At 53.4% G+C, this 21,559-nt stretch overlaps 1 long non-coding RNA gene across 2 annotated transcripts; it reads left to right on the top strand.

The window, feature by feature from the left end:
- Nucleotides 1-1,031: 1,031 nt before the first annotated feature.
- On the top strand, nt 1,032-16,764 carry LOC123350814. 2 transcript variants are annotated; one of them, XR_006573841.1, is made up of 3 exons: nt 1,032-1,149; nt 11,184-11,336; nt 16,365-16,764. It is a non-coding gene; the product is annotated as an uncharacterized LOC123350814 (long non-coding RNA). The 2 variants fall into 2 exon arrangements; XR_006573840.1 differs by lacking the exon at nt 1,032-1,149 and adding an exon at nt 10,612-10,744.
- The last annotated feature ends 4,795 nt before the right edge of the window (nt 16,765-21,559 follow it).

The raw sequence follows: 21,559 nt of genomic DNA, 5'->3' as shown, positions 1-21,559 counted from the left end.
CCAAGTTCAACACAAAGCTTAAATCCAGACAGTGCCGTGGTGGAGCAGCAGGGAGACTGTAGAGCCAATTACAGCATCATGCTCTCAGTCCATCCCTAACAGTCAGGCAAACTGAGCCAATAGAACCAGAACCCACCCAAACCAAAGCTGGGCCTTGCTGGGCTTTACATGTCGTTCAGTAACTTGCTTTGTGTCTCCAGGAGAGTACGTCTTGCAGTTCTGTTCTCTGATTCTAGTCACGTCCAGGAGCCAAAGTAGTGACAGCTCATCACTGTGGATCTAAATGGGGAAATACAGACATTTCTGGGGGGGACTCAACCCCAGACCTTCTGAGATTGCCCCATCACTGATTCCAAAGTAATCAGTAACCCAGGGGCTGGTTGTGTATTTACAGAACCCCACCTGCATGGTGATAACATGATATGGTTGGAGTTTCTAATCCTGCTTCTATATCCATCACCAAGAGGTGCCCCTCTCACAGCTCAAAAGAAGCAAAGTGAATGTTTTAGTTCACTCATCCAGCCAGCATTTCACACTGATTCGGTCGCTCTCCATCCAAACCTTGTCGAGACCCTTTGAACTGCAGACCAAGGTCTAGTATGGTGGGCAGTGTGACAGGCGTATACATTAAGAGCCCTGCTCACCTGAGCAGCTGATTTCATAGGTGGTTTTGCAGCTCTTTTTATTGTTTGTTTTATGAAATCTGAATTTAAAGGTGAACTGAGAAGCAAATAGGAAAACTGAGCGAAGCCCAGATCTCTGGACTGAAATTCCCCAGAACTGGCTGCACAGGGCAGCATTCAGCACAGAAATAAGCTTTAACTAAGCTCTTCCAAATTTTTCCACAGAGCACCTCCCTCTGTGAAATGCTTCTGCAACTGCTAGCTTCACCAATGAGGCAGCCAGAATGCAACAGCACAATAGCAGATGTCTCAATATAGCCCACATCACCCATGGCATGTGTGATGTCACAGACAGAGGCATTCTGCAACACTATTGTTATCATTATATGGTCTTATGGCAGCGTTAACCTAGGAGCCCCAGCTGTGATCAAGCCACATTCTGCTCGATGCTGTTCAGAGAGAACAAGAGAGAGCCCCTGCCCTGAAGACCTTCCTCTCTCAATAGACAGGCCAGACAAAGTGTTAGGTGAGAAAAGAGATAAAAACACAGCTCCAGTGAGCCCGAAAGGATGAGAGCTTTGCACCACGGGGAAAAAAGAACTGGAAAGAGATTCATTAAATCTGCGCTGAATGCCCAAGCCAGGCTAGTGGGCACATTTCGCGCGCACACAGTTGGGTGTGTGCCAGTTTCCACCTTTCATGCAGTGCAATCAGCTGCACTGGCCTCTCAGTCCCAGAATCCCAGCCACACTAAGGATGTGGTTACTCTTAGAGCAGCTGGCAGGGCGTAACCCCCACTTGCGTCCTGAGGAAAAGGGCCAGCCGGGTTAATCCCTGCCGGGACGGGGACCCCCCTCTACAACCTTCCTGTTCTCACAAAGGGTTTCCTCATCCCACAGGCCCATGCAAGTCCCTACTGCCCCTGGCACCTGCACTTTCTCGCCCAACTCTCCCTCATTACAAGTAACAGCCCTGGTTGCAGACGGTGTCATTTGGCCTTGGGACCCATTTGCTAATTCTGGTGAAAGTGCAGCTCCCGAGAGCATGACATTACCTGCACGTGCACAGCCCAGCTGAATCCCTGCAGGGCACTCTGGGGGGTGCTGCAGATACTGCAGCTGCACTGGGAATGCAGCAGCCTGCATGCTTGGTGCTGCTTCTCGCCCGGAGAGCTTTCACCTGCAGCCTGTCGTCTTCACTGCCTGCCACTTCGCCTCCCCATGCACTTCTGGGGGTTGGTTTCACCCTACACAGCCCTGGAGGGCTTGGGGTCCCGTCTCATTAGCCGCACGGCTCTGCTGCTGCAGCAGCTCAAGCTGCCTCAAACAGGCCTCAGCCCACAGGCTGTGGCTGGGCAGGTCAGTGCTGGAGCTCACTTTCCCAGACTGGGCTTGCTGACAGGCCTGGCTCAGTCGCTTCTCCCGGGCTAGTCCCGGCTGGCCGGCTGGATGGAGCAAGAGCCCTTAGCGCCGAGTTCACCTTGTGAATGTTCTGTTTGATTTTATACTGTAAATGCTCCTGGGGTCGAGCAATAAACAGACCCAGCAAAGCAGCGCAGCCAGGCAGAGCCGACTGCACCGTTGGACTCCAGACCCCGTTTGGTGTATCCAACTAGCTGACATTTTCCTCAGTGTCTTCAGCTGACTGGCCTGATGGTGGGAGAACACAACCCCTGGCGGGCGGCTAGGCCGTGGGTTCCAAATCCCCAACTATTTAGAGTAACGACGATAATAATGCGCACTCCTGATTCCCGAGGGACTGTGCCCCGCTACCGCATTTCCCTGTGCTGCACGTAAAACTCTCTCCAGACAGAGCCTTCCATGGCCACAGATATGGAGGGGCAAAAAGGAAGGTGAGCAACAAATGAGCTAATCAGACAGGAAACTGCCTTTGTATCCCAGCCAAGCCAAACTTGGACTGTCTCTTTGACTCGAAGTGCAGCTGAAGCATGAAAGCTTTTGCAAAGTGCACACAGGGCGGGTCTGCAAATCGGAGGTGCGCGCCTGCCCCTGCCCCAGCCTAGGAAAGGAGAGGGCAGGGCCCAATGCCCGGCTGGCACAGCAGTCCGAGCTCGCTGGTTTTGTACATGGACAGTCACCCAGCAGAAAACTCAGCTGTCACAGCAGCTAACCAGGAATCTCTCCAAAGCTCAGTTCAGGGACCTGCTCTGTGCCCCCCTTCCCTCCCCCCCAGACAAATGGTCCCCCAGGATTGGGACCAGGCCCAGGGACGTTGCCCTCTGACCCCTGTGGGGCTCAGAGAGGTGAATATTCATTTCTCTGGATCCTCACAACATGCCTTGGGGCAGCCGGGCACTGGAGCTGTTCTGGGCATTTCCAGCTGTGTTATTACTGGCTGGAAACGCAGCTCCCAGTCTGGCGCTGGTCCTGGCCTCTGCCTACTGGGGATGTGCAGGCTCCATGCTGGGGTTGCTGCACTGTGCGATGGAGAAAGCACTTGTAAGGAATTCCTCTCTCAAACATTTTATTGTCAGTTATTTTGGCTGAGCGAGCCATCCCTGTACTGCACCAGGCGGGGCCGGCAGGGAGAGTCGTCCCAGGGGAGGAAGGGGCCCCGTGCCGAGCGATGCCTCATGGGAAGCAGATTGAGGGCTGAGGCGTTAATCAGGGTCGCCCTTCCTGCCTCCCTTTCAAAGCCTGTTCCATGGCCGCTGGCCGCACTGGGGAGCAGCTGGGGCACTCTGCACAGGAAGCCCAGTTTGGTGAAGGATGCAGCAAATTCTGCGAGATGGAAGGTGTCAAACTTTTCTGGGCTGATGGCGAGTTCTCTGCAATGAACCACCTGTGGTTTACAAGGAAAGCACAAACCCAGCTGCATTCGGGAGCTTTCCGCTCCAGTCTCCAAGGTCTCTCCAAATTAATCCATGTGAAATTAAATCCCCAAGCCCTTAATGGGCTAGAGAGCAGAAGGGGCTATGGTAAAATAAGCCCTGGGGCCTGTCTGTGCATCGGGTGAATGGCAGTGATGGGGGTCAGCGAGGACCTTAAAAGATCAGCAGCTCAGATTTGCTCTGCATAAGCACCCAAAAGCCTCCGCAAGCCTGGAGTCAGCACTACTGGGCTGGAAATCTCATGAGAACTGGGTCCTTTGGGTAGTTTTGGTGCACTTGTATTCAATCCCAGCCATAACCCATAAGTGAGCAGAAAAAACCTCTCCAAACATTCAGACCCCTGAACAGACTCAGCTGGAGTTTTTGGTTCCAGAAGCAGTGCCCACTCAGGGCAGCGAGGCGTTGCGTCCAGTATAGATCCAGAGCACCCTTGGGCCAAGTGCTCTGCAGAAGGGCAGGGAGACCTGCTAGGGGAAGGGGGTGACTGGTTTTTCTAACTGATTCAGCCCTGCCGTCTCACTAGTTACTAAGGTTATTAGTACACCCAGCGGATGGGCACAGCAGGCTGCTCTGATTTCTGAGATTCTCTGTCACCATCCTGTAACCGGAACCCCTCCATGAAGCACTGATTAGCTCCTCACTCTGCTCCCAGGTTTCCAAGACAAGAGAAAAGAACGAAATACCTTGTAACAAAGCCACAGGAAATCTGCTGCTGTCCGTCAGGGGAGCAATGGCTTAAAATCACATAGGGCCAAATAATTACTTAAAATTCTCTTGTCTCCCGTAGTCAACAAATATTTGAGGTTCTCCCAAATCTCAGCACTTTAAAGCTTCAGAATGTTTGATTTGGCAGCAAACCATTTTAATACAAAAATCTTTGGGGCTCTTAAAGTTCAGCTGCTGTCTGATTACAAGTTGGCCCCTTTAATCCCCCAGGGCCCCAGAATCACACCCAATACACTCACCTCCTTAAGGTGGCTCCCATGCACTCACCCCCCTACGTGCACCGTGCCCACTCATCCCCACCTGCGTACAGCCCTCGAGACACACAGAGCGACCCACTGCCGCCCCTCACACGGCCGAGCCAGAGCGCCCTTCGGCTTTTGCATCTTCAACTCTCCCGTTGCGGGGCGGGAGTTGTGCCAGCAGCCAGGCCCTGTGGCAGGCAGGAGAAAGGCAGCTTGGCTTTTTGGTGCAGCAAGGCCGTTTCTGCCTGGCACGGGTTGGCGTTTGGGGCTCGTGCCAGAGCGGGGGGTGGCAGAGGGGTCTAGGGTGGTGACAGCTTTAAGCACTCTGAAACAGGAACGAGCACACACTGTGTGTGATGCCAGGTTAAACCACATTAAAACTTTCACAGCTTCGACTGCCACCGCTACCGATACGGTTCGCACCCGAGGTGGCGGGCGGGAGCTGTGGCCGTGGCGCTGCAGGGTTGGAAATAGCCTCTCCACAGACCCCTCAGCCACTGCTACCAGCTCCTGCAGCAGCGGCATGATGGAGACACAACGTGGGGGGGTTCCTGCACGCATGGGCGGGCCTGTGGCTGTGTGAGGGGTGCGAGTGCAGGCGTCTATAATGTGGCTGGTGCAACCAGAGTCAGGAATGTGTAAAACTCCCCATCTCACTGTTAATCACAAAGCTCCTCCGCCGGGCGTCTGGGTCAGGCTGCCCCGCTTCCCGACTGGTGACTGCACAGGAGCATCCTGCTCCAGCTTGTCTGACACGCGCATCTCCCCACCCACCCTTGCCTGGAGCGTGGGTCGGGGGGCCAGGGATCAGCCCCTCGCTCTGCAGTGCTGCTAGATCAGTAGGAGGCCTGGGAAAGGCATTTGCAGCAATCGAAGTGTGAGCAACACCCACACAGCTCCCAGCAGCCACGCCTCTGCCCAGGGAGTCCGGTTCCCGGACTGCTCCGCTCAGGACAGGCAACAGCCCAGAGCTCTCCCTGGCCCTGCTCTACAATGGTGCAGTTAGTCCCTTTTGAGCCAGCCGCATTCACCCTCCCCCATGGCTGGGATCCCTGCAATCCCGCACCTGTTGTGGGAGCTCTGCTCGGGGGGGGCTGGAATCCTATCTCAGCCATACGCAGGCTCTGACCAGCATAATAACCAGAGGCCTTTGGAGAAAGGGTCCCTTGTTCCTCCCTGGTCCCTCCCCGACACGTGCACTGAGGATCTGCAGCCAGGGGCTGTGAGTTTCAGATCTCCAGCTGCGTGATCCCTGTAGCTTGCTTCTTTGTGCTGCGCCATGTTTCCTGGTACAGCCTCTGAACCGCCTCTGGAGGGGACCTGGCCCTTTGCACAGCTCCTGTCCTAGTGCAAGGCAAGACCCTGCATGCTGCATCCCCCCACAGTTACACGGCAGCCAGCTTGCACTTTCTTCTCCATGCCGCGCTCCAGGAGCTGGAGATGGAGGTGGCTGGTAGGCAGCCAGAGCGTTTCTAATCGGCCGGGCACCCAAAGTGCATGTCGCGCTGCCTACTTCCAGTTTCCAAGGGAAGCAAAGAGTTAAAGCATTTGGAGGCAGAGTCCAGCCAGAACATGTCTAGCCGTGTGGCAGGAGCAGGACTAGCCATGTACAGCAGCTTGTAATGTGATCCAGGACAATGCACATCACAGCCCCTGGGAGAGGCCTGCCAGCGCCCGGCCGGTGCGAACATGCTAATTTGGTGTAATTGCTTCAGCGATGGGCTAAATAAGGACGCAGCAGAGAAGCCAGTGACACCAGAAATGAGTAAATCCCAGGCTCATGAAACAAGTTGAATTCAGGTTTATTACCTTCGATGACTTGCCCAGCAGTCTATTGTGTAACACCGCGCAGACATTCTCCAGGGATCGCTGGGACTCAGCCCTCGCCTCAGCCGACCCAAAGAATCCCATGTTGCTTTCCAGGGAGATTTCCAGCAGGGGCAATTTCTGCCAGTTCCATGCCTCCTCCCTGCTACAGAAAAGAAAATGGCGTCCAGAATGTGGTATAATTACCGAGGGAAGCACTCGTCATCATTTTTACAACCGCCGCTCACCCTCTGAGGATGTCACGCTCCAGCCAGCGAGGAGGATCTGTCGCACTGCCCTACAACGGACAGACCCATCTGCAGCGAGCCCATCACTTTACACATCAGGGCCTCCCACCAGGTGCGGGACCAGCAGCGCCGTGCGATGGAGGCACCAGCTAGAGAAGGAAAGCGAGTTCTACCCAAGAGCTGAGAATTAGACACCTGAATAGATGCAGAAATGCTGCAAAACCTGCTTCACTATGGGAGTCAACAGGGATTCCCTAATGGCTCTCAATTATCTGTGGAATTAACTGGCCCAGGAGAAGCACCAGACCTAACCCTTCCAGTGACTTGAGGCCTTTTCACTCTCACACAAAGGCTAGACCGTTTTTAACTGTGGTTTTGAGAAGAACGACAAACACAAAGGAATGACGCAGATACACATGTATTCATGTCCAAGAAAACAACATTTGATTTTCCACATTAAAGATCAAATAATATTTCAGGTACAGTTAATTACACCCCCAGAAAGCACATCAAAGAGAGCGCTGTTATTCTCGGAGAGGTTTTTTCATTGACTCCCAGTGTGTGTAGGGATTTCACACATGGCTTTGTCATAGGCTGCATTAGCTGCTACTTCTAGCCATTATTTCAAGGTATTCGACAGGGGCCGTCATTTGAACTGTAAGAAATAACAGTGAAGACACCGATCCCAGCCAGAGTCCTGTCCAGCCCAGACACAGACTCATAGAGCTTAAGGCCAGAAGGGAGCATTAGATCATCTAGTCAGACCTCCTGCATATCACAGGCCATTGCATTTTACCCAGATACTCCTGTATTGAGCCCAGTAACTTGTGTCTGACCAAAGCATCTTGCAGAAAGGCAGCCAGTGTGGATCTCAACACATCAAGAGATGGAGAATCCACCACTGCCTGGGTAGGTTCTTCCAGTGGTTAATCCCTTCACTGTTACTGTATGTGCCTCATTTCCAATTTGAAGTTGTCTGGATTCAGCCACCAGCCATTGGTTCCTGGGCTGCCTTCCTCCATGAGACTGAAGACCCCTTTAGTACCCAGTCCTTTCTGCCCTGGCAGGCACTGATATGCCATAATCAGTCACCTCTCGGTCGGTTTCTGAGAAGCTAAATTGATTGAATGGCCATACTGGGTCAGACCAAAGGTCTATCTAGCCCAGTATCAGGAGCGGCGCCAGGGTTTTTGGCGCCCTAGGCGGGGGTCCTTCCACGCTCCCAGTCATTGGCAGCAATTCTGCGGCGGGGGAGTCCTTCCGTGCTCCCGGTCTTCGGGGAACTTCAGAGGCGGGTCCCAGAGCGCGGAAGGACCCGCCACAGAATTGCTGCCAAAGACCCGGAGCGCGGAAGGACCCCCCGCCACCGAATTGCTGCCAAGGCCGGCAAAATGCCGCCCCCCAAATCCTGGTGCCCTAGGCGACCGCCTAGGTCACCTAAATGGAAGCGCTGGCCCTGCCCAGTATCCTGTCTTCCAACAGAGGCCAGTGCCAGGTGCCCCAGTGGGAGTGAACAGAACAGGGAATCATCAAGTGATCCATCCCCTGTCACCCACCCCAGCTTCTGGCAAACAGAGGCTAGGGACACCATCCCTGCCCGGTCTGGCTAATAGCCATTGATAGACCTAACCTCCATGAATTTATCTAGCTCTTTTTTGAACCCTGTTATGAGCACATCAGCTCTCTTCTGGAAGGCGTATTCCCCAAGCATGTTCCAAGGAATGCTCGCCCAGGAAAGTGTCTCCAATGCAAAGGCCTTTCCCCTCAGCCCCCTAACATCACTGGACTCGGGAGTGTCTCCGCCTTCACACCTGGCAGTAGTGCGATGCTGGCTGGAAAGGGTGGAGGAACGCAGCTGTATGTGGTCAGCTGCTTTTCTTTTCCTGTGTTTTCAATTTTTCCTAATTATTGTAAAAATCCTACTTGTTTAGCTGGATTCATAGTGATGTGTGTGAGCTCATGCTGGAATGTAGCATAATGGCCATTGGCCATTAACAGCCATCCGCATGAAAAGCTAATGTTCCTCATTAGAATACAGTGTCTGAATAGACCTCAGTGGTCAATGTCCGCTTCGCTGTAATGTACCAACTTCCATTTGTACGCTTGGCTCCACCCTCATCGTCCCTAAGATCTGTGTAAATTGTCGGTTGACGTGCTATGGTTAATATCTCCTGACATCTGAGCACCCTTCTGGGGCTGACACAGCTTCCGGTGCATTCCGGGGTCAGAACACCAAGGAAAACCGGGTGGTCCCAAGTGTGGGGTGAGCCCCTCGTGCAGTGTGCAGGGTGCCTTCCTCGGGAACATTTAGAACACCGCTAGGCAGTGCATTGCCCACATGGAAATGAGACTCCATCAGGCAACTGCATGTATGGTAAGTGGAAAGAATTTGGTTTTATTGCCCAATAAATCACAGAATTTTTGATTAGATAAGTGGCTTAACGAGCCTGCTGGCCTGAGCATCCCAGCTCTTCTGTAAGATCACAGCCCTTCAGTGGTGATACACCAGCAACACAGAATCCTGGCATTTACTATGCTCCACTCCCTTTTATTCAGCATCCAGGACTAAAGCAGATGGGACGGTTTATGTTAAATTCATGGAGTTATTCTTCATATACAGCTCATTTGCCTTGTCACAGACTTCCTAGTGAAACAATAGCATGTGAAGAGGGCATGTGTGACCTCTGGCACTGGCCTGCACAGTCCTGGGTTCACCAGGCACTTACAGCTTTCTGTACATAGGAATTGTCACCGGGCGACTGGTTCCTTTAAGAGAGAAAAGGGAGAAGGTGAGGCACCCAGAGCCCTGAGCTGGAGCAGAACCCTTTGTCCAAGGAGAGAGTTCTGAGAAGGCCCCACCTGCGGGAAGTGACACCGACAGAGGGAGCGCCTGGAGAGACACACCAGGCTGCAGAGTGCAGGAGAGTCTGAGGTTTCAGAGACAAAAAGACTCCAGCCAGCGCGTGAAGCTGAAGACCTGGATTTCTCTGCGGGAAAAGGGACCGAGTCTGTTTTGAATTCTATGTAAATAAATTGGACCTGGAAGGGGAGTGTGCCAGCGATTCAGAACTGGTGGAGTTTATTAAAGGAGTGCTGAAGAGGGGAAACTGAGGCAAGCCTCCGCGAGGCCACACTTGGCCTGCAGAGAGCACAACACGGCAAGCCCAGCCTCCCTCAGGAATGTGCTTCAAAACATGAAATCGAGATAAAAATATTGCAGTGCCCCTCTTTGCCTCAGGAGGGCGCTCAACTTGAGATGCAGTGAGCTGCTGTGCAGCGCTTGGCGAGCCCCTCAAGCAATTCAGCCAGAGCTGCTGGGAGAACTCCCCCACGCAGGTACCTCAGAACTGGGACCACGAGACGCGAGTCTACAGGCTGCTGGCGGCTTAGTTCATCTGAGAGGGAATCCAAAAAGAAACTGAAAGAGAGACAGAGACAGATGCACTCTCACTCTCTTAGCCCAGTACAAGAATGGCGAGTTCTCGCACTTGGCTCTTTTTCTCTTGCGAGTCAGTGTCCCTCGGTTCTTCCAAGGCCCAGGAACTTTGGGAGCCAGCAGGGGGAGGCTGAAAGAAAGAAAGTCAGGAAAGTTCATCTAGGTCTCACAAAACATCTGTGTCTGAAACACATCTACAAGTGGATCTCTCTCACGCACAGCAAAAACCAACCCTACGTTGCGTAGCCGTCTCATAGCCGTTAAATGACAACACCCTAAAGACAGTTCTAGAACACAAAGAATTACAAACATTTGAATTTAGTAAATTCAGCTGCTAAGTTGTCTCTGAATTCCTACTGCTCATTCAGTACTGGAATGCCTTTCCTCTCTCCCACTGCTTGGGGGGAGGAAATATCTACAGAATAGCAGAACACGAGCTCTGCTACAGGTAAGAGTTGAACATCACTTTCTGTTTGAATAGTCAATCTTTAAAGTGCTCTAAAATCCACACGCTTCGTCAGATTGCCTTGGCATTTGCTGTGTGTCTGGGGATGGTGGGTACTCTGGGCTGGATTTGGTATCAATGGATTTGGTGGAAAATACAACCACATTTTACAGAGTCATCTTGTTCTTCCAATCTTGTTTTGCCCACACCAGGGGCTCAAGCCATGGTTGTGACCCTCCCCAGACTGATCTCAGCCTCTCCAGATTTAACGTAGGGTTGCAAGGGCCTGGTGCCTGCTGCCCCTTTGAGGCTGAAGAAGCCTACTGGACATCATTCAGAGTGGCCCAGGGCATCTGCTCTTCTTCAGGTGGGTGAGCATTTTGCATAAGCCACATTAAGACACCCCTCCCCCCCGGGGAGTGGACTAGCAATAGCTGGAAGAGCTGTGCTACTCGTGCAAAAAGGATATTGTATTTGTGCCTAGCAGTCAGTCGTTCTCCAATGCCTGCTGAGAGTAGGTCTCAAACTCAGTCAGTGAGGGTGACTGGGATTAAATCGCACCACCCTGAGCTACTCTACAGCTGGGAGGGCAGATACACTGCCACACGCCCCTCCCTGTCTCAAATGGATCGACTCATGTCTGATTTGCAAACTTTGGTTGGGGAATACGCACCTAGCCGAGAGAGGGGGCCATCTGGGAATGAAAACCGACAGTGAATTTTGAGGGATACAGTGTGGGAGGATGGGGGTTACAGGAACTCCGAGTGCACTAAGGATTGTATAGTCTGGTTTCATTTATTCCCCAGGTGCCTCAGTACATGAAAGCAAAGCACTGGAATTAAGGCAAACACACTGATCTATCATTGTTCCAGCTAGGAGGAGAAAATCTTCCCAATGAAAGTCTGTCCTTAATTAGGAAGCATTTGTCCAGAACGTGCTTGTGCACCACAGAACAACAGGTACGTCCCTCATCACCTTTGCTCTTTACATTGGCCTTGGAACCTTTACCTGGCTGTTGCAATTAGAATGAATCCAGGAACCTAAAGGAATTCAGAGGGGTGGAAGGAGTACCCAGCAATGTATTATGCAGCAGATATAATCTGACTAATGAACAGCCCTGGGAACGCTACAAAAATGGGTCTTATAAGAGATTTTGAACCTTTGTCAGGCTACAATATAAAGTGGACCACAAGTAACAAGGGAAAGTGTTTCTCTCACAGTTCCACCCCATGTGTTATGGGTTGAGAGCCAGTTGTGCCCATTGTAATGGGGGGACAGGAGGTGGCCTCTCAACAGGGAAATGCAGCTCCCTCCACAAGGCGACTCAGAGCAGGTGCTGCACAGGTAGTCACAATAATTAGTCCTGTGACACCGGGGCTGCACTGCTTTGCTCGTCCCTCTTACCTTTAAGGACAGAAAGTGCCTTTGCCTCCAAACGAAATTTACCTTTTATTACTTTTTAACTGGGCTTGTTCTGAACAGCCCAAGATCCCCCTGTGTGATATGAAGCTTAGCGCTCAGATCGGAGCAGGACGAATGTCTCCCCAGAGACAGGCAGGGCTGGCAGCTGATGGGAGGGTTTGCCTTGTGATAGGGATGGTAACACTGCTGGTACTTTACCCTCTAGCACTGGGGGTCAGGGGTCCTACTAACAAGCTCTGGCTCGCAGCGCACGGGTAACACTGGCTCCTGGGACCTGCACGGTGGCCATCTAAGCTCTCTCGAGGTCTGGGCTCTCCAACCCTGTCACCACCCACATTCATCCAAAGCTGAAATGGAGGAAAGAGAGCATGACCCCTGCCCCCTGGCATTGTGACTGACGCTGTCTGGGGCTGCTGGGGGCTCTGAGTCACAGACCCAGGCCAGCCTCCCCAGTGCAGGAGTCCTGCTGTCCTTTCCCACCTATCTGTACAGCTCTGCAGGCTGCAGCCCCTGGTGCATACTGGTGGGCACCGCGTAACTGTGAATGCTGCGTACAAGGCTGATAATCAGCAATGCCTTCCTGCAATCCACGAGCCATGCAGAGATGACCACACACAGGCCCCTTCTGAAATCCCCAGCCCCTCACCTGTTGATACGCCTGACCCTCAGCTCATCTCTTCTGGAGTCCGTCCCCTCCCAAGGCCACCTAGACTTCCTATGGCGGTCCCAGCTCCAGCTGCTGATTTAATGTTTAGTGACATCTTCTGACGTGCTGGCCAGCCCTGGAAGCCTGTTAATACAGGGCCTCTCAGGGCGCGTTACTGATGCGTCCACTCTTTATTGATTATTATTGCCGGTGTTTATACGCACCCATCGCCATGGCGTCGGGGCGCTTTGCAAGGCATACGTTGAGATCCCAGAGAGGCCAGACCCCTGGCCGCTTTCCCAGCCCAGTAGAAAACCAGGCCTTTCGCTCTGCAAAGCAAACAGCAGCTGAGCTTGCATCCAGGGCAATGGCAGTGATTGGTACCATTCCCCCATGACACGCAGAACGCGGCAGACGGGATGTCCTTTTCCATAGGGAAGGGGCATTTCTGGGGCATGTCTGTTTGAGGGCTGCAAAGCCAGGCTGCAAGTGGGGACGAGGAGAAAGGCGGCTGCGGCTCGAGTTCTCGCTCGCGTTTATTAGCACACCAAAGTTCCGGGGACTCCTGAGCACTGTCACAGCCGGCTCCACAGCCTGGCAGGCCCAGCCTGGCCTGAATGATGCCTCCCCAGGAGGTGCTGTCAGAGCCGGAGTGCAGCCTCCTCAGACCAGGGTAAGCTGAGGGGAGCCCAGAGCACCTGCTCCCTCACCTCTTGGAGCAGCTCTGCTTCCCTAATGTCTGCTCCTGGCCCCAGTCTGGAGCTGGCGTCCAGCCATGGGCCCAGTCCCCTCTATAGCTCCAGTTCCCACTCAGGTGACTCTCTCGCTGACTCTGGCTGCAAAGGTGAACTACGCTGTCTCCTATTTACTGTGGCTGACAGCCCCCAGGAGCTACCCCTGCCCTGCACACTCCCGTCCAGCACTGGCTGCTCTCATTACTGACCTCAGCCTGCAGACTGAGCCGTTTGGCCGGCACGCAGGGTACTTTGTGCATTTGATCCCGTACAGGCCCTATATGGTGCTAACCTCGCTCTGTGACCTATAAACAGATCTGTCCGCAGGCCCTGACCCAGTGTGCTCAGCACCTTGGCTGTGAATCATGCCTTTGAAAAGTGTAACCTCCTGCAAATGGCTGTAAAACTTAGTAGCCCACTGGCCAACCCGAGCCAGTGCCACAGCCCGGCACGCTCCAGATGTGCCATGAGCTCCAAAGCTCTGCGGGAACTTTGAGTTCCAAAACCCTAAGCCAGGGAGACTGTGCTAACGTTCAGGAGCTTTCCCCCTAGTAAAATTTTATAGCTCCTACGAGCAGAGCCAGACAGCTGCCAGCGGCTCATTTTGGGAAAATTTATGATGATCTTTTCACCGCAAACGTCTTGCTAAATTTCTGCTCAGAGTGGGACATCAGGCACCACCTCATCTGCAGCTTCAGCTGAAGTCCAGGGAGAAGGCTCTAGCTAAATCCATTCCCTTCTCGCCTGGCCCAAGCACCCACCCGCACGCCTCAGCCCCATGTGGCCTGGCTGTGCAGGCCTGGCCTCCCCCACTGCCAGCAACACCCTGCCCTATGAGGGGCAGTAACCCCACCCCTGGCTGGATGGGCCCTGCTCTCGCATGCGGCTAATGATTTCCCAGGCCAGACACGGAAGGAAGGGACAGCTGTGCACGCAATACCAACGCGGCTAGCGTGAGCTCCACGCGGCATGTGAGACGGGCCCGTTCCAGGAACCCAGAGACCAGCTCAAGTCTGGGTCCTCTGGGGCATCTGGTAGTGGGGCAGCCAGGATACACGGTGCCATGCAGAGGAATTGTCCTGTGCATCCCTGTGCCAGGGCAGCTTCTCCAGCCTCCCAGCCGGGGCAGCGCACAATCCAGCAGCAGGATCCAGAGGGGCAGCGGCAAGTGGACTGAGGGGAGGCACCTGCATTTCACAGGCAGCCTGGAGCCCCAGGGAGGTGTGCAGTGGAGGAGGGCTGCAGGGCCCAGCCTACAGCCTGGCCCAAAACCACCACAGGTTGCAGCCAAACAGCAAAGAAACCCAGAAGTCCAAAGAGGCAGGAAAGATTCTGACCTGGACACTCAGGTCATGCAGGCTATAGAGTCATCTGCCTGTACAGCGCCTAGCACAATGGGGCATGGACTCCCGGGAGGGGGGTGTCAGCCCCAGAACCAGTAGGTCCTGCTGAGACCTCCCCAGCTTGTGCCCGTCAGAGCTGGCTGGTGCAGAGAGAGCAAAGGGGCTTGTTTAAAACTAAAAAATACCAACAGGGTTTTCTGCTCATTAAGAAGTTTGCCACATGAGCTGCAAGAAACAAACCCCATCAAGCCCCATGGATTTTGTCCCATGCCTAGTCCCATGCCCCCTGGAGAGGTGCAACTCACTTCTGGGGCAATCCCAGACTCCCGGAACCAATCCATCTCCTGGGTATCTCTCTCCACTCTCCCATCTGTCCCATGGAACCAACCCCACACCCCTCTCACTGGCAAACCTGCTCCCTGCCCACCCTGTTCCCACGGGGGGTAACTTTATGGATGGAGACTCTTCCCCAAACAGTCCCTGGGAACAGTGCAGGGCGGAGGCTGTGAAATGTGCCGGACCTAAAAGGGAGGCCAAGGTTTGTAAGAGTGACTGGAGATGTTGGGAGCCCTCGAAGGGGCCTGATTTCCTGGGGAGGGCTGGGGAGAAATGAGATTTCCTGAAAATCAGCCTCCTTCAAGGGCTCTCAAGCTGGGCAGCCAAATCACTGGCCACGTTTGAAAGAGTTGGCCTGAGGTGCTGAGTCTTATTCCCCTGTGGCTTTAATGGGGATTAATTCCAGTGCAATCTGTGGCACTGCACCAGGCTCCAGCCAGTGGGCACGAGGGCAGGATCAGGCCCCACACAAGCAGTTTGGCTGAGTCTCATTCTGATTTTGCTGATTTAGTCTGGCGAGCGTGTTTAATTCAGAGTGATCGCTTCCTCTAGAATAATCAGAGTAGCCAAGCCAGGAAAAGGGACTCCCTTTCTCTCCTCGTTTTCTTTCCACTGCTGCTCATGAGTTATAGATCTTCCACACTCATAAAAGATAATCACCCTTCATGGGTGAAGTGGCCTCTCGCTATACCATAGCAGCAGAAGGATTGATGAACTATGTAATTAAAAGCACAGGACATGCAGCTCAAGGGCCGGACAGAATTTATATTAAAGGGAAAATACAATGTTTAAATGTTGTTACTCTTTGGTCAGAAGCTGGGAAATCCAGGACTTTATCCCAGTGCCAAGCCCAGGGCTTGGCCTCCTCCGTGAGTTTACGGCAGACCAGAGCTAGCTGGCTGTGGGGGGTATGAGGAGGTTATTAACACATACCGTTTAGGGCTCATCAGTCTTGTCTTACCTGCAAACAGTGAATGAGTTGTGCTCAGCCACTGTAATAATATTCAGCCGCGTGTCTGATCCCACTGGGTGCTCCCCTGCCCTGGCCACCCCGGGCTGGGTTCCACCGGCTGAGGGAAGGCTGCCCGCCGCAGGTCTGGAACCAGCAGCGCCAAGGAGCTGCGCAGCGCTGGCAAGGGTCTGAGAGGGCGCGAACTCACCCATCCTCAAGGGACAGGCTGCTCCTGGGTATAATGGAGCCCATCTAGCGTGTCCTGGAGTTTGGTCTGGTTCTGGGACAGCTGAGACCCCCCTTCACCCGGTGAGGGGCAATGCCGTCATTTAAACAGCCTGGCACTGCGCCAGGCCTGCTTCCCAGCTCCCCCGCTGCTGCCCAGGGAGCATCCCTCCAGGGCAGGGCTGTGATATTCTGTACCTGGGGGGAGCCTCCTGCAACCCCCATAGGCCTCGTTTTCATATCCGCTTGCGCTTACGTATAAAGCAGGTTTTTACGTATGGTATCGGGGAAAGGTTCTGAGCGGCTGAAAGTCATTTCTCTCTCCATAGATGTGTATCATTGATGCATGTGAAGTTATGAGATTGTGCTGTATGGTGGTCATAAAACAGGCTGTACATTGGGGAATCAGCCAGATATTAGCTCCCCAGAGACAACAGCAAGGGAAGTAACCAGCGCCTGGGTGCAGTGTCAAACAACCATCAACAGCCATTGTCCAGCAAGGGAGCTCCAATGCTTGACTCACCTGCATGAGGCCACCCCAGGGGAACTGCTCAACCTCACCTGGGAACTCAGCAATGCCCCAGACAGGCCTGGACTTGTGCTCCCCAAGCACATGGACTGAGGGTCTAAAACAGACACTGTGGACACATACTGAGCCCTTCTCCTGCCCCCACCTTCGCTGCAAGCAACTAAGACACTGAGAAGAAGACACGACTCCAGCAGAGGAGACTGGCCCAGGTTTAAGGAACAAACCTGTATATTAAGGACTGCAATATCCAGCGGGCTGAGAAAAACTGCTTCATCTAGTGTTGCCCAGTCTAATAGGGCTGAGAGTTCAGACTGGTGCTTAGATTTTATTTTATTTTGGTAACCACGCTGACTTTTTGCTTATCCCTTAATTAAAATCTACCTTTTATAGTCAATACATTTGTTTAATTGTTTATCTTTACCAGTGAGTTGTATGAAGTGTGGGGCAAATCTGCTCAGGTTTGCAAAGGCTGGTGTCTGTCCATTTTCCATTGGTGAAGTGGGGAACCAAGTAATAAATTTGCACTGCCCAGCTTGAGCAGGGCAAGATGGTATATTCCTGGGTATAGTGCTGGGAGCTGGGGGGATTTGGCTGGTGCATTTCTCTGTACGATTCATGAGTGGCTCTGGGAGCATTCATGCAGTCTAGCTGGGTGGGGGGCTCCACATTCGGCTGTGCTGAGTGATCACAGCGCGTGGAGGGGTTTCCTGCTGGTCACTAGACCACTGAGACAGCCCAGGCTGGAGAGAGTTCAGGGGGCACAGTCCGGGGGAGCCCGTCACAAGGGGTTACCCCAGAAGCTTGCACTGCTGGTATCCTACCCCCATTCACTAAGCATAAAGCACAGAGCAGAAGGGAGTCACCAGGTTCCATTCTCAGGCCAGGATTCCCCTTGTCCCTTCCTTCCTGGCAGGATCCCCAGTGTGCCCTGCCTGCGGTCCCGCTGGGTTTCACTGCCTCAGCAATGGCGGTGGTCCCCGCATCGCACACGGGACCCAGGGGGATTCCTGCCCCGTGGTGAGAGTGTCACCTGGAGTTTGTACAAACCCACTTTCTGAGAATGACAGTCTGTAGGAACCTCCTGGGCTGCTGCCCGGGAAAGGATTCACGGCCTGCTGACACACCTAAGGCACAGGATGGTCCCTAGTGGCCACTGGCCCGATCCCCTGGGCACAGCTTCTCCTCCCAGCTTCACACCCACAGGTCACTAGCCCCGACAGGAGAGTGTGCACTTGCTAAGGAATGGTTCTCAGCGACTGCAGAGTTGAGGGCTACAGCGGGCTGGGGGTTGAAGCTGTCTGGATGGGGGTGGGATAAGGCTGCCTGGGACACCGAACGTACATGTAAGGAGGGTGGTGGTTCCCAGTAATCACGACAGCAGATAATTCCCACCCGGGGTGTATTCAGCTCTAAGCATCCCATTTATCCAGCTGGTCGTGGCTTGCTCCTTAATAAAATCCCATCCACCTTCCTTGTTCTGGAGCAAGCTGGACACTGCAATCTCCTTGTTAGTGAAAGCAAAGCAGCAAGGAGCCCAGTGGTGACTGCAGGCCAAACAGCCTGTTCCTGCTCCCTGCATCAGTTATACCTGCTTTGTGTCTGACTCCCTGGACCTGCCAGACTTCCGGAGAACGACACATTCCTCGAACCTCCTAGGATGTTCTCAGCAGCCATTTAACAATGGGTGGGCACCGAAGCCACTTCTCGCCTGGGGCGCCATTTGGTCTAGAGCCGACCCTGGTTGCCACTTGTCCAGGATTTCCCAGGATCGTCCCTTGGTGTGAGGTAGTGGTCCCAGGAAATGAGACCGGCTCAGTGCATGCGGCCAGCTGTCCAGTTTCATGGGCTCGGGATCACACCAGCTGTCTGGATGTTCTGTACCTCAGAGAGGCAACCCTACGCAGGGTCCTCAGAGCCGGCCAGTCCCCCACCCACCCTCTCTGCTTCAGCACCCCCTGGACTCAAGTACTGACCCTCTCATGTGACAAGGGGCGTGTCAGGTGAGTGGCTTCAGGAAATAAATCACACCCTCCACTCATGCAAAATGACAGGAGTTTTGCAATAGCCAACGCTAAGGTGCGTCCTCGACATGCACAGCTGGGACCTGCTATACAGCAGCTGTACGGGTCACAACTCCTGTCCTGTGATTTGCAGGGGATGCCCAGGTCTCGCTACTGCAGAGACATGGAAAGAGCTCTCTATCAGCCTCCAGACACTGCAGCTTTGCAAAGCACCCTCTCAGCCAGCCTCCCTTTCTTCCTACACTCTTGTGTGTGAGCCCGTTCCTCGGGAGAGCTGCACACGCACTCACAGCACATGCTCTCTTTCACACACACAGTTGTGCACAAGCACACCACTCACACACAGTGTAGCAGCATGTGGCAGACCAGATGCACTCCTCCCCAGCTGCGTCAGCCCTCGGGGGGGTTGTCTGGAATTCAGGTTCAGCCACAATTTCATTGACCAGAACTGCACAGCTTCTGCGCACAGCAGACTGGCTGGGGAGCACCTTGAAAGCCACTGTGGCAGCCAGACCACCCGGTCCTGACCTTCTCTGGGTGCTAAGCTGGGCAGCTTGGCCGGATCCTGGCAGTGCAGCTGGAATGGCCCAATCCACCTGGAACCCTACGAAGCCCCAGGATAAAGACTGGCTGTTCCAGGTGCAACCAGCCTCGAAGATTGGCTCAGCGTGGAGCCTCCTTGCAGGGCAATAGACTGTCACCCAGGGACAGGCTTCCTTGCACCATTGCTGCCTCCCATGCTGCCCGGCACCAGGTGCTGCAGAGGCTCTTGGAGAAGAATCAGGGCAGAAAGGTTCCCTGAACTCTCCCAAGCCTCAGGAAAGTCTGACACTGCTGGGTGAGCTGGATGACAGGGCAGCTGGTTCTTCCATCCCCGCCCATTAACCCCGTGACCCAGGCTCAGGATTAAGGCAGTGACACTGGGCGGGGCTTGGAGTCACTTGTGCTGAGACGCAGGCATCTCACCGGAGCAGAGCTGGGGAATGCAGGAGACGGAGACGAGCAGGGGTCTCCGGGGAAAAGGGGCTCTGCATGGGCAGGGCAGCCGGTGCAGGGCTGAGAGAGGGACCGGCCATTCGGATAGCAGTAGGGCCCTACCAAATTCATGGCCAGGAAAAGCGCGTCACAGACCGTAACATCTGGTCTCCCACCATGACCTCTGGCCTTCTGGGTGCTTTTACCCTCCACTCTACAGATTTCACAGGGGGTCCCGACCCAAAAGAGAGTTGCAAGAGGGGTCACAAGGTTATTTTAGGGGGGGTCACGGAATTGCCACCCTGACTTGTGCACTGACTTCGGAGCTGAGCGGCCGGAGAGCAACGGCAGCAGCACAGAAGTAAAGGTGGTAATACCATCCCATCCTTACTTCTGCGCCACTGCTGCTGGCTGCAGTTCTGCCTTCAGAGCCGGGCGCCCGGCCAGGCACCACCGCTCTCCAGCTGCCCAGCTGTGAAGTCTCCGCCAGCAGCAGCGCAGAAGTAAGGGTACTAGTACTGCAAAACCCCTCCCCCCAAACCTTGTGCCTCCCCCCCGCCCCCCCTCCGAACTCCTTTTTGTGTCAGGACCCCTACAATTACAACACTGTGAAATTTCAGATTTTAATAGCTGAAATCAGGAAATTTATTATTTTTAAACTCTTATGACCGTGAAATTGACCAAAATGGACCGAGAATTTGGTAGGGCCCTGTATATAAGAGTAAGGAAACAGACACGGGTCCAAGTGCATTGCTCATGGGGAGGTGAAGTGTGAGGCCCAGGCATCTTGCAGTCATGGAAACCCAGGAAAACTGGAGAGCTTTGCTGGCCGGCAGCGAGTGCTACAATTAACAGCCAGACCAAATGGGCCAAACTCCATGGTGTATCTCCAGTGGCTTCCATCGGATTTTTCACTGGGGCCGGACTGTAGGGCTGGGCCACCTGACGGAATGGGAACTGTGCTTAACACAACTTCCTACCTGTGCCACCTGCAAAGCCAAACCAGCAGCAGAGGGTCTGGGACCCTTTGTGTAGCACCAGGTTGCTCAGCAGTGTGTTCTGGGGAGATTCCCGCCCATGGCTGGGGTGGCTCCTGTGACCCTGGATTTCGGTGTGCGCAGGGAGCCGTTGGAGTGTGGCAGGTAATAAATATATCGTGGAGCAGTGAGGCGCAGCAGCCATCTCACTTTCACCCGGCAGCAATCAGCAGCAAAGCCGGTGGTTTGGAAATCATTGTCTGGTGCCTGCTCACCAAGGGCCACCGCTGCTTTCCAGCAGAAACTTTTGCTGTATGTTGCTACACTGGTGCATTATTTACCTAGTTAATTTCTGAGGGAGGCGTTTTAATTGCTTTAAATTACTGCTGGAAAAACTAGAGTGGTCAACAATCAATCAGCCTGATTTACCACCCCTTGCCCACCCGCTGTGAGTGAGCAATCAGCTGCCACCACAAGATCTATTATTGATGAACTTTGCAGGACCCACTAATTAACTGCAAACATACATCCTAAGCATTGTTCTGCTGCTGGTGAAATAAGGTAATGGGAGTAATCAGTGGAAATGTCACCACTACTTTTTTCTCTCTCTTTAAAGATCCTGCTGCACTAGGCAGAGTGCTTGGCTATTAAAACTATAATAGTCAACCTTTTGCCTTAGCTATATTAACACTGATGCATTTCTAAACAATGGCCAATAATAAAATGAAGCCACCTCTCTCACTCTGCATCTATTAAACCTTCCATATTTCTATCAGACATTGTGCCGCAGAAGGGGTGTTTTATAAGAGCGAATTACCATCAATTAACTGAGCCAATAAAAAATAGGAAGTCAGACAACTATATAATAATAATTATTCTATGCCAAGGATCTTGGGGAAATGTCTCCAGTTCCCCTTATCTCCCTGTCCTATTTACAGCCGATTCTATTCTGAAGACCAAGTAAGCTGCACTGGGTTAATTCCAATACAGAATGAACTCTTGGAATTTGTCCCAATGCGATT

This window comes from Mauremys mutica, chromosome 16 (assembly GCF_020497125.1).
Source record: "Mauremys mutica isolate MM-2020 ecotype Southern chromosome 16, ASM2049712v1, whole genome shotgun sequence".
Lineage (NCBI taxonomy): Eukaryota > Metazoa > Chordata > Testudines > Geoemydidae > Mauremys > Mauremys mutica.
Note: the sequence above shows the minus strand (reverse complement) of the source record. Positions and strands in the feature narration are given on the sequence as shown.